The sequence below is a fragment of the Marmota monax genome, unplaced genomic scaffold, assembly GCF_021218885.2.
Source record: "Marmota monax isolate L192 unplaced genomic scaffold, Marmota_monax_Labrador192_F-V1.1 WCK01_AAM20220418_F8-fsc00017, whole genome shotgun sequence".
NCBI classification, from domain to species: Eukaryota; Metazoa; Chordata; class Mammalia; order Rodentia; family Sciuridae; genus Marmota; species Marmota monax.
The window spans coordinates 968,945-981,067 of NW_026695241.1; the positions used below are offsets into that span (position 1 = coordinate 968,945).

At 39.8% G+C, this 12,123-nt stretch overlaps 1 protein-coding gene across 3 annotated transcripts in view; it reads right to left on the minus strand.

Annotated features, from left to right (window-relative positions):
* The window catches only part of Vrk1 (VRK serine/threonine kinase 1), a 79,473-nt gene extending 69,827 nt beyond the window's left edge, over positions 1-9,646 (minus strand). For 2 of the 3 annotated variants that reach the window (XM_058577722.1, XM_046440512.2), the window contains exon 1: positions 9,531-9,613. The gene's annotated coding sequence lies outside the window, so the exon portion shown is untranslated. Of the gene's footprint in view, positions 1-9,530 lie in introns of all 3 variants that reach the window. The other variant, XM_046440511.2, reaches the window with a different exon arrangement.
* Positions 9,647-12,123: the final 2,477 nt, after the last annotated feature.

Sequence of the window (12,123 nt, forward strand, 5' to 3'; positions counted from 1 at the left end):
GACATTTACTGTAGGTCAAACATTACACCAAGGTCTTCCTCTACATACTTTATGGCTAATTCTCACAACTTTATAAAATACATATTATTTTACCTTGATTTGATGTTAAGCTAGACTACTCTAATGTCACATAGCAGTCAATAAATGAGCTCTAATCTACCTGATTCCAATGACATATATCACTATACAAGGCATAAAAATTAAGTGACTTTCAAAGCTTTCACACTCCAGAAAAGAAAAGAAAATATATTACAGAAGTATCCGGACAAAGTCAAACAGGTTTATACTCATTGCAAACCTAGTTGGCTAGAAAAAATAGGATTATTTGAAGTAGTCCTCTGATGAAGGAGAGAACAATTATCCTGATTGTCCCCAATTGCCTACTTCTATAAGAGCCAAGAAGCTCTATATACCCATGGAATCTCAGTCAGAGCTGGGATTAATGATGACATCCCTTTATCCATAGGCGTGAAAGCTCAGGATGGACAGACGTTTGAACATCCCCGACTGGGAATCCTGCCCTTAACAAATACACTAGATGCAGATACATGGTTTCTTGGCTGCCTATACTCACGCCCATCTGTCAGGATGGCAGTGTGCCTGCTCACATGTTGGTCAAACTGTCACTAGGGCATAGGTGCCAAGCAATGATAGTTTTAAATGGGCAGCTTGCATAGCACTGTAAGAGCTTGCTCTTCATAGGGGGAAAAAAAAAAGAAAAAGAAAAACAACTCTGTCTGATAATACTGAAGGGCTGCAATCACAAACGAAATATCCTTGATCAACCTTAATATTTAAGTAGAAAAGAGATCTGGACCAATAGAAAAGAGTCAGACTAAGGAAGTTAAACAAAAAGGTATTTTTGAAACTCAACTGAGGTGTCACAATAAAGCTTTTCATATCACCGTTTCACGAATGTAAATCATCATAACCTTTTACACAGGAAAGCCCTTTGCTCACCAAATTACTGTCTTTAAATGGATGCTATTTTTCCATGATCTAAACAAAAAAGTAAAAATGCATTCATTTCTAGTAGTTTGTTTAACATTATATAAGTTTCATTTGTTAGCTGGTTATTTTTTAAATGGAATGTCTTTTTTTAAATATATCTTTATTTTTTTTTATGTGGCGCTGAGGATGGAACCCAGGGCCTCATGCATGCAAAGCAAGGGCTCTACCACTGAGCTACAACCCCAGCCCCAAGGTAATCTTTTAAATGCCTAAAAGAAAGCAGAAAACACATGAAATTTCCACAGATGAAGTGGGGGCAGTGGGGATGGGAGTACAACTTATATGGGAAAAGAAATCAAGAACTAAAATAGACGATAAGAAAACAAAAACCAAGTATTTTAAGTCACAAATTAAAACACTGAGACTCAAGGGCAAGGCTATTAATACTATGAGGTCCCTTTCACTGAAAGCAGAATGTTCCTAAACCACATCTAGGTTACTATTCTATCTTAAAGCCCTTTTGGATCACTGGCATTATGTATCTAATTTCTTTCCTGTCTGGAAATTCTTCCCTAAGACTTATACCCTAGTACTGCAATTTTAGCCATTTGTTCTTATTCATTCATTCCTCAGTGATTTTTGAAGAACAGCTGGTCATCATCATTCTCTGAATAGTTCTTCATGAAAGTATCAGGACATACTGATTAAAGAACCCCTGAGTTTCTTCTTTGCCATAAAAAATAAATCTGATAAATAAATCTGATTCCAAAAATTCTCATTGGACCAATTTATCAACTCTTTCTTATCATTTCAGCTGCTCAATTCCTGGACCCTTTTCAGACTTGACAAAAAAAAAAATGTCATCTACATCAACAATAAGTCAGCTGAAACTACTACTCTTCACATATATACAACTTACTAAAAGTAGCATTGATAATGAAGTCCAGCAGAATTTTCAGTGTCCATCACTGAAGACAGGGCAAAAGTCTAAAACACACCATTAAATTACCCTTTGCTATAAGTTTGGATAAGAACCCCAAAGATCCTTGTGTTAAAATACAGAGCTTTGATCACACAGTGTGGTGCTACTGGGATGTGGTGAAGCTTTAGAAAGTAGTCTAGTAAAAGGAAGTTAGGTCATTTCCTTGCACCTATGAAGGAAATACTGGTACCCTGCCTCTGCTTCCTGAAAGCCACGAGGTGAGCAGCTTTCTCCACCATATACTCCCTCCATGATATATATATACTGTCTCACCACAGGCCCAAAAGTAACAGGGTTAACTATGAATTGAAACCTCTGAAACTGCAAGCCAAAATAAACCTTTCCTCCTTTTATGTTGATTACTTCAGGTCAGAGTGATAAAAAAATGACTAACACAGTCTTCTAGGACACACTAGTTTCTTACAGTATTCTGAAGCAACATCATTTTTTTAGCTTTTTGGTAGACCTTTGTAACACAAAGTCAAGAGTCATGGTTACATCCTACTCTTCCTAACAACGTATTATGGCCATACATGTCCCTAAAACAACTTCTCTTAAATACCAATTGTACCATATCATTTTCCTGCTCAAAAACAGTCAACTCTGTAGCAGCCAATGAAACTGATTATAAACTCTTCAAACTAGCTAGCAATTCCTTTAGGCATAAACAAATTATCCTTCCTTAAACTCCCTACTCCCCTTAATTCACATGATTCCCCCAGTCAGATATTACTTATTTTCTCTAGGACATGTCTTTGCTCATGCTATTCTCTAAAATGTCTTCCCACTTTTTTCAAGATTCAAGTCATGTCATGTCATACCTTCAGAAATCTATATTCACATTTACTTAATTGCTCATTCATCTCCTCCTGTGTTCACTTTGGTACTCCAGTGTACAATGTATTTTTTGATCATAGTTTAAAAAAAATTTTTTTTGATCATGGTTTAAAAAAAAATGTTTAATGAAAAAAAGGTACTCTTTTCAACAAATGTCTCTGAAATAGCTAGACATCTATAGACAAAAACTAAAAGAAACAAGATCTAAACCTCATATCCTGTGCAAAACTTAACTCAAAATGGACCATAGATATAAAAATAAAACATAAAATGATTAAACACAAGAAAACAAGAGAACATTCTCCTAACCTAGGGTTAGGCAGAAAATTCTGAGACATGCATAGCATCAAAAACAATCCATATACTGGATAAACTAAACTTCATCAAAGTTTAAAAACTTTTGTGCTATGAAAGATACCATAAGAGAATGAAAATACATGCCAGAGACTGAAAGAACACATTTACAAATCAAATATTTAGCAAAGGGTTATACAAAACATACAGAGTTCTAAACACAGCAATAAGAAATCAATTACAAAATGGGAAAAATACTTAAACAGAACAGTCAAAGAAGATATGAATAGCAAATAAACACATGACAATTAGTCATTAGGGAAGTGCAAATGAAAGTCTTGGTGATTACTACACACACACACAAAAAAAAAAAAAAAAACATAACCAATAACAAACAATGGCATTGATGTGGGGAAACTGGATCTCCTATTACAGTGATAACAGGACTGTAAAATGACACAGCTATGCTGGAAGTCTGGAAGTTCCTTAAATTAAACATACACTTACCATACAACCCAACAGTAGCACAGCTGGGCATTTATCCTAAAAAAAATGACAACTTATATTCACACAAAAACCAGTACATAAATGTTCACAGAATTACAAAGAATGCTTTATTTGTAATCACCCAAAACTGTAAACAACCCACATCCTTCAATAAGAAATGTGGTAGTCATATAATGGACTTACTACAATTATCAAAACAGTGATGAAATCTAAGACACTGACCTTGCTATAGTATGAGTAATTAAACTATTCATCCAAGATGCATTTTTAGATTCTTTATGTGTGTGTATAGTCCTATGACCTTTTATCTTCTGTACACATTCATATAACCACCACCACAATCAGGATACAGGGCTTTTCTATCATCCCAAAGAAATCCATCTCAACAAACATTGACCTGTTCTTCATTTTTATAATGATAACATTAAATGCTATATAAATGGAATTGCTGGCCTCCAGGAGAGGCAGGCACTTTTAGGAACTAGTTCCTATACTTATGGGAAGTGGGAGCTGCTGCCCCATTAAAGATTATTAATACACCTTCAAAGTTCTTTTACTTTTGGTTTCAGCTAAGGTTCTTTGCAGAAACTTACAAGGAACAAGCCAATTTCACCCAGTCACTGACTCAATTTTAGGTGCCCTAAACTTTGCTCATTATAATACCAATTTCTCAGCCCAGAGAAAGTCCTGATGACCTTTTTTTTTTTTTTTTTTGGAGGGGGGAGAGGGGAGAGACATGTGATTACCACCTCCAAATGACCATGCACAGGAATGTGTTTATCTCTGTATTTAAGGATGAATCTTCCCTATATGAGTAAGTTTCCCCAATAAAAACATCTGGCTTTCTTTGTTCTGAGAGAACATTAATTTGCACACAAACTCCACTGCTCACCTTACTTGCTACAAGAAATAAACCCAGACTGGGGATATAGTTCAGCTGGTAGAGTGCTTGCCTTATATGCACAAGGCCTTGGGTCCAATCTCCAACACCACAAAAAAAAAAAAAAAAAGAAAAAAAGAAACCCCTCTCTTCTCCTTTATCTTCTGGTTGATTATTGGCTTTGCACTCATTCCATTCTGCTGAGGAATCATATAATCATAGATCCTTTGAAGATTGTTTTTATTTCACTTTTTCCACTTTTTTCCTGCAAGCCCATAAACTCCATCCAAATTGGTGCATCTATCAAGAAATCATTTACTTTTGTTGATGAGTGTTGTTCTGCTATTAGGGTTATGCCACATTTTATTTAACTATTCACCCAGAGAAGAACAGGTGGGCTGTTTCTGGTTTGGGGCTAGTATGAAGTTTTTGTATAAACACAAGTTTTTAATTTTTCCAGATAAATGCCCAGCAGTACACTTGCCAGGTCATATGTTAAATAGTATGGCTAACTTTGAGGAACTGCCAATCTAATTTCAAGAATGACTATACCTATACATTTAGATTCCCATGTTACACATGAGAGGTAATATAATAGTCATGATTTCTAACATTTTTTCCATAAGCCTAAAAAAACTAGATCGTCTCCTAAATTTTATAACCTTAAAATTTTTTAAAACAGAAATTTTTAAAATTTTTTTCTGGTTCCCAAATACTTTTTATGACCTCTACAGGTAATTTACAATTTATGATATTTATACAAAATTTATAATTATAATAATCTGTACATTGATAGCTATGGTCATATAGCAAACTGCAAAAAAAAAAAAAAAGTGAAGTACATTTAAGCCCATAGTAGAAACAGTAAACATTCTTCTTCCAGTCTATGAAGACTAAAACTTCAACAGCACTTTCTAGTACTTAGTATTGTGAAATGTGATCCCAATGCATTAATATATAATCATCAAAAGATGATACACATGAGTTCCACTGACACATGGTAAACAATTTGAGAAAAAAAACCTGAAATACAGTGTAGTTATCTTGGCTATAAGATTTCATGGTTTACTTTTTAAATTTTAGATAAAACTAACAATTATATAATGCAGTCTGGGTTCTTAAAACAAGGAGCTAAGTCTAGAGCAGACATAGTGGCTCACATGCAAACAGTAGGTACACTGGCAGTCCACAAGGAGAAAACTAGCACAAAAAAAAATTATGACTTCAAAAAAGGTCTTATTAATAGGATGGTACTGTCCTCAGTCCTACTAATTTTTCAATTCTTATTTGTAGCTCTTTGTGCAACCATTGTGTTCCTGATACTGAGTTGTATTAAGATGAATGTTTCCTTCCAATGTTAAGTATATTTACTTTAAATACATATAACATTCTTGAATCTCAAACTAATTACTTGGCAATTCAATTATATCTTCACATTTAATGTACAACTTACTGGTAAACATTTTAGTGTATGTTTTTGTTGGGGTTTTTTTATTTGTTTGGCACTGGGGATTGAACCCAGGGGCACTTAACCACTGAGCCAAATTCCTGGCCCTTTTTTTGTATTTTGAGACAGGGTCTCACTGAGTTGCTTAGGGCCTCGCTAGTTGCTGAGGCTGGCTTTGAATCCACAATCCTCCTTCCTCGACCTCTTGAGCCACTGGGATTACAGGCATGTGCCACCAGGCCCAGCCTAAAATATGTTTAATGATCATCCCAAAATATGCCAGTGTAAAGAGTGTTTATCTTAATTTTGAAATCTGAAAACACTGGTTCTCATTCTTTAGGGTTAAACCCACTGAGAGATAGGAGTTATTTCAAGGACTCATCAAAATCCATGGACAGTCATGTGCCACACAGTGACATTTCTGTCAATGGATTACACAAATGAAGCATCACCTTGGGCTGGGGTTGAGGCTCTGCAGCAGAGCACTCACCTAGCAAATGTGAGGCCCTGGGTTCGATCCTCAGCACCACATAAAAATAAATAAAATAAAGGTATTGTGTACAACTAAAGGTACAACTAAAAAATAGATATTTTTTTAAAAAAAAGTGACGTGGTAGTAGTCAGTTTGTATCAATACTACAATATTCACACATCACTTAACGATATATTTCTCATTTCTCAAATCATGTCTCTGTTGTGCAGTGAGTCATGACTATACTTACCTGAACACCGAATAAAATATATGGTTCAAAAAAAATTTTTTTTTCAAAGTTGACAAAAAGATGCTATGGGTAATAAAATTCTTAACAAATTTACTGAAGAATGTTAGTAAAAGTAGTTTCTTGCCATCTGTACTTAGTGATGAATATTAAAAACCTAATATTAGTATGACTGGGGAGGATACTACATACCTCTATAGAATTTTTTTTTTTAATGTTGCCTGTATGTCATCCAGAACAAGGATGTGTATGGTTTTGAGCACAAAGATTTAAAGCAACATTGGGAGAGATGGAGTAATTGAGAAAGCACATGAAATTACTTCAAAACAGCAACCTCAAAATATGGAGCACTTAGATCATCATTCAGGAGTCAAGTGAGTCAGGATCCAATGGCATAACCTTCTTCACCTCCTTATAATGGCAAGTAGGAAGAGTCACAGAAACTTTGGTTGAAAAGGCCAAATATAGAGTACAAATACATATTGGTTAGCACCTAGCAAAATGCTTTGTGAGGCATTTATAACCTTTCTAAATTAATCTTGCATTCCTATAAAAATTCCACATTTTCTACATTTCACCAATACTGTAGTTTTTCAAATGTGCCTTATACATTCACCAGCTGTGTGTATGCCAGATGTTAAATAACTAAAGTCAAAAAGAACAGTCTACATTAATTTAAAACAAAGAAAATTTGCTTCAACAAAACAGGACAAGAATAGACTTTGCACCTAATGCATTCCCGGTAAATGGTAGGCAAGTGATCTCTAGTGAATAAATGAATCCACTTTTTTCTCACTCTGAAAAATAACTTCAGCAAGTATACAAAACATCCAACCAGTCTGAAGAATATTCTCCAGTCCTATTCAGTTACCAATCATTTTCAGAACCCATCAAGACCAATTTTCAGGAAAGTCTCCCTCACTCACACAAAGAAGCAGCATTTAATTCCCATAAGGCTCACTGCCTGATATGTGCAGATAAGAGCATTTGCACATTTGCATAAATTCAGGAGTCATCCTTTTTCATTTGATGTAAGGTAAATTTCAAAGCTTTGCTGCATTTCCAAATTTTTATTTTTTCAAATAAAAGACATTTTAAAGTTTTATTTTTCTAATCAAAATCCTATTCATAGTATATCTTATTAGGGATGCTTTAAAGGGAAAAAAAGTTGTCAAAATTAAAATCTTGCTTCTCCTCTCCTAGACATCTGGGACAGTTACTTTATTACTATTTCACATTAGTTCTCAAACTTTAAAAAAAAAAAAGGTTGGCCTGTTTCCTTTAAGAAATTTAATTTTAGGGTCTGTCAACATTTTGAATGCATTACTGTTATTTTTAAAATACACATTCGCATACTGGAATAAAACTTAGCATAAGCTTCCCATATAACCATTTCCTGGGCACTTACTAACTTAGTATATGCCAGGCTCCATGCTTAACACATTACTCCATTATCTCATTTGTTTAACAAATATCCTCTCATAATTTCTGCAGCACTGAGCATAACAAGAAGGCATTACACTACAAAACTGATATTTGTACTGTATACTGGTACTGTACTAAATTGACAGTAATGCCTAACACAAGCTTATTGTTATTAAATTCTTCTTCTGCTACTGTATCTGATCAGCGATGCTAAGATGCACAAATACCATCTGTGGTAGCATCAACACAACCGAGAAAGCTATTATTAAATGACAGAGTACTTAAGTTACATTCCCTTCTACAACACAGGTAGCAGACAAACACAATCTTATCTACCCATAAATTTAATTCCAGTTAGTACATGTCATTTTGAATGGCAAAACATAACCCGCATAAAATGACTATGTAAAGAACTCTTGGGGCTGGCGCGGTAGCTCAGTGGAAGAACGGTTAGGTTCGATCCTTAGCACAACAAATAAAATAAAGGTATTCTGTCCATCTACAACTACAACAAATTAAAATTTAAAAAACTCTTGCTTCTGAAATTATTTTAAAATTGTAGATATGCTCAGCATGTCATAAACAGCACGATGCCTTTATTCTGAACTCTTAAAAATAAATGCTGCCCTTCAACGTTTTTCGGTCTGTTTTTTTAATTTCAGACTCAACAGATGGACAAATCCAGTCAAAAAAAAAAACTGAAACACATAATTAATGAGGCTCTTCAACAGTCCCCTAAATTTAACCCCACGATTCTCCCAGGAGTAAAACTGGTATTTCCAAGTTGTTCCATAAAATGGAAATGGGACACCACCCTCCCCACCGCCGCCACGGGTGAAGAGTCCAGAAAAACTGGTGACTTGAAAGAAAAGATGTTAAAAGGGGTTAAAAAAAAATGGGTGGCCTCAAACTAGCGTCTCTGTCACTGCGACTGTCTGTCCCGAATTACTCTGTGGGGAAAACGACGTGCGGCCCTGGAACGTCAGTAAAGGGTGGCGCCCTGTCAACTAGAGACCCGAGGGGGAAGCGTCAGGACGACCGTAAAAACCGCGGGCGCCGGCGCGGGCTCAGCCCCGCGCGGCAGGAAGCCGAGCTGAAGCGGCGGCCTCGGCCTAGACCGGGAAGGCCCCAGGTCCGAGTCACCCCGCCCGCGGCGGCCTGGCCAGGACCGGGAAGGCCCCTACGAACGCGCACGCCGGCGCTGCGCGGCCGTCCCGTTCCCCTCCAGACCCGGCCGCGGCCTGGCCCGCCCGGCGGGACGCGGCACCATCGCGCACACGGGGCCGGGTTCCCGCCGCCCGGCCCGGCGGCCGTGCAGGGCTGAGTGCGCCCCGGGCGCTGGCGGCCCCGAGGGAGGCCAGGAAGGCGCGAACGCCGGTGCTGGCTAAGGCGGCCGCCGATGCCCTCGCCGCCCCAGTCCGGCCGCCCGCCTCCGGGCCCCAGCTCGGCGCGCGAACCCTAGGACCGCACCGTCCGCGGCCTCCCTACCCCGAGCCGCAGACCCGTCGCCTTCGGCCCAGTACGAACTTCCCGCCGCTGTCGCCGACTCGCAACTCGGCGGCGACGCCGGCCCCTCTACACTCGGCAGTACGGAGCCTTCCCATTGGGTCTGGGCGACGGAGGAGGCGGGGCGAGCGGTACGCGGAGGGACGGGGGTGGGGCGGTGCTTTCCCCGTCTCCCTAGGCATGCCGGGAGCTGTGGTCCACGCGCCCGCTGCATGCTGGGAATTGGAGTCTTGGCGGCAAAGTAGGGCGCCGTCCCTCCGGCCCCTAGGGCTTCTGGGAAGTGTGGTTCACAGTTTCTGACTCCGACCTTCTGAACACACACATACTGAACCATCGCTGGTAGGAACCAAAGTACATGTGGCCGGTGTTCAGAGTTATTGAGTGTATTGACAGAGCATAGGATGAAAAAGAAGACCTATGTCCCCATTGGCTGAGTGCCCTGCACACTCGAATTTGCCTTTGCCTGTCTATGGAAGAAACCGCATGCAGTTCAAATCCTAGCTCTTCCATTTTAGAGCTTTGCAGCCTAAGGGAAGTTACTTAACCTCTGTGAGCCTTGGCTTCCTGTTTTTGTCAGGATTAAATGAGACAATGTATAGGCAATAGTTTGCACTTGGTGCTCAATAAATATGAGAGGGCCTTAGTATTATTATTCTGCTCACCTGTTGCCCGGTGTCTAAATTCTGTCTTTCAAAGTCTGTTTCAGTGTATACTGTAATTTCCTTGTACAAGTTTGCCTTGTATTTATAATCACTTGTCTAAGTCTGCATATCCACACAGGCTTTTTGCAGACTGGGGTGCTGTTCTAGATCAAAATCACAAGACCATACACAGAGGGAGATTTACAATGAAGCATGAGTGTCAGGACCTCTCTTTCATGGTATGTTTCAAAGCCCTGGGAAGAACCTTAACTGTGTTTATACATCACTTTGGAGATTTTTTTGGAATGATTTTCTTAAAATTGCATGAGCTTCAGTCCCCACAAAACCTGTAATCACTGTCCATTGGACAGTGCAGCATCGCACTGATGTCTTAACATTTGCCCCTCTAGATACCTCGCCTCACCAGATTCTCCCCATCCTGCCCTCTGCCCACGGAGGCTACTCCCTACAAACCATTCAAGATCCCTGTGCTCCCTGGCTTCTGTTGTGTTCAGCCAGTGGGGAACCCCACAGAGGACTGGAAGGAAAGCTAAGGGTTGGTTAATGGGTTCCCCCTGGTTTCCTCTGTCCCAAGCGCCTCCAGTTGGTCTTAGCCAAAGGTCACTGCTCCCTGCCTGCCCCACCTCCAGTTTGCAGGATCAGCCCTCCCTTTGAGCTTCAGATCTGGAGGCGGTGACACCATGACTTGCTGAGCCAGTCATGACTGCATCCTCCTGGTTTCCATCCCACACCTCTTTAAACAGTCGTATTACAAATAAACCCTGTTCAAATGATCCTATTTCAAATGTGTCATCTGCTTTCTACTGAGACCCTGACAGAAACATACAGAAGGAGGGCACTCGATGAATATTTGTCAGCAAAGAGGTCTCAAGATTCACACATCTCATGAGTGTGGAATCCCCCAGCAAGACTCTGTGGCTAGAATCCATTCAGTGAAAGACACTCTGTGCACGTAGACACACACACACACAGGCTAAGAAGACTTGGAATAGGATTTATCTGTTACAGTGTGACCATGTTCCCTGAACCTCACTGTAGACCTGCAGAAGAAAGGTCCCTCCTTCCACACTGGGTTAACAATTGGCTGGCCTTAAAGCACAATTAAATCAACCACAGTGAGTGAAGTGTTCCAAGGTGAGAATAGACTGTATTTATTCTGGAGCTCGTGGCTCTGGCACCTCAGTAGGATGGCTTACTGCTCAATGCTCCTTAAACGCAGCACATTTCAAGGCAGTTGCCAACACCTCCAACACCACCCACACATGCAGAGACCTCCTATCAGGGAAGAGCCCACAGGACCCCAGTCCGAGCTGCTGTTGCAGAGGAGGTGTGTCTGAAATGCTGCAGACAGGAACACCCTCAGCACTTTGTTAAGCGTTGATAGCTTCATATCAAGGTCAAGGTTATGCAGAAGATTGACCAGTCAGGATGCTCTGTGGGTTAGGCTTTTGGAATTGAGAATTGAACCAGAGAAGAAGGGTCATGAGTACAATCCTGCCATGTGTTCATAAATACCTGGACAGTCAGACTCAGCACCTCCTGCGAGCTGGGGATTGGACTAACCTAGGGATACTTGTTTAACAAGTATTTAAGGAGGCCATGCTACCTGTATTTTTTCACATACATTATCTCCCCAATTCCTGGAAGGAAGAAAATGTCTCAAAGAATTTAAACAATTCCAGGTCCTCTGTTTCACCTTCTAAGTGTGTTCTTCACGACCCCTTTATACCCAGCTTCATGTGCTACATCAGGACAGTTCTTGTAAATGAACCATTTCGGCACAGTGGTGGAGACTTGTAGAGATCTCTGGCAGAGATGGATAGTGGGAGTCCTGGTTAAGAAGTCACCAAAGATGATCAGAGCAACTCAGAAGTGGGCCAGGCACCGTAAATAACAGTCTTCCAGCTGCCCAG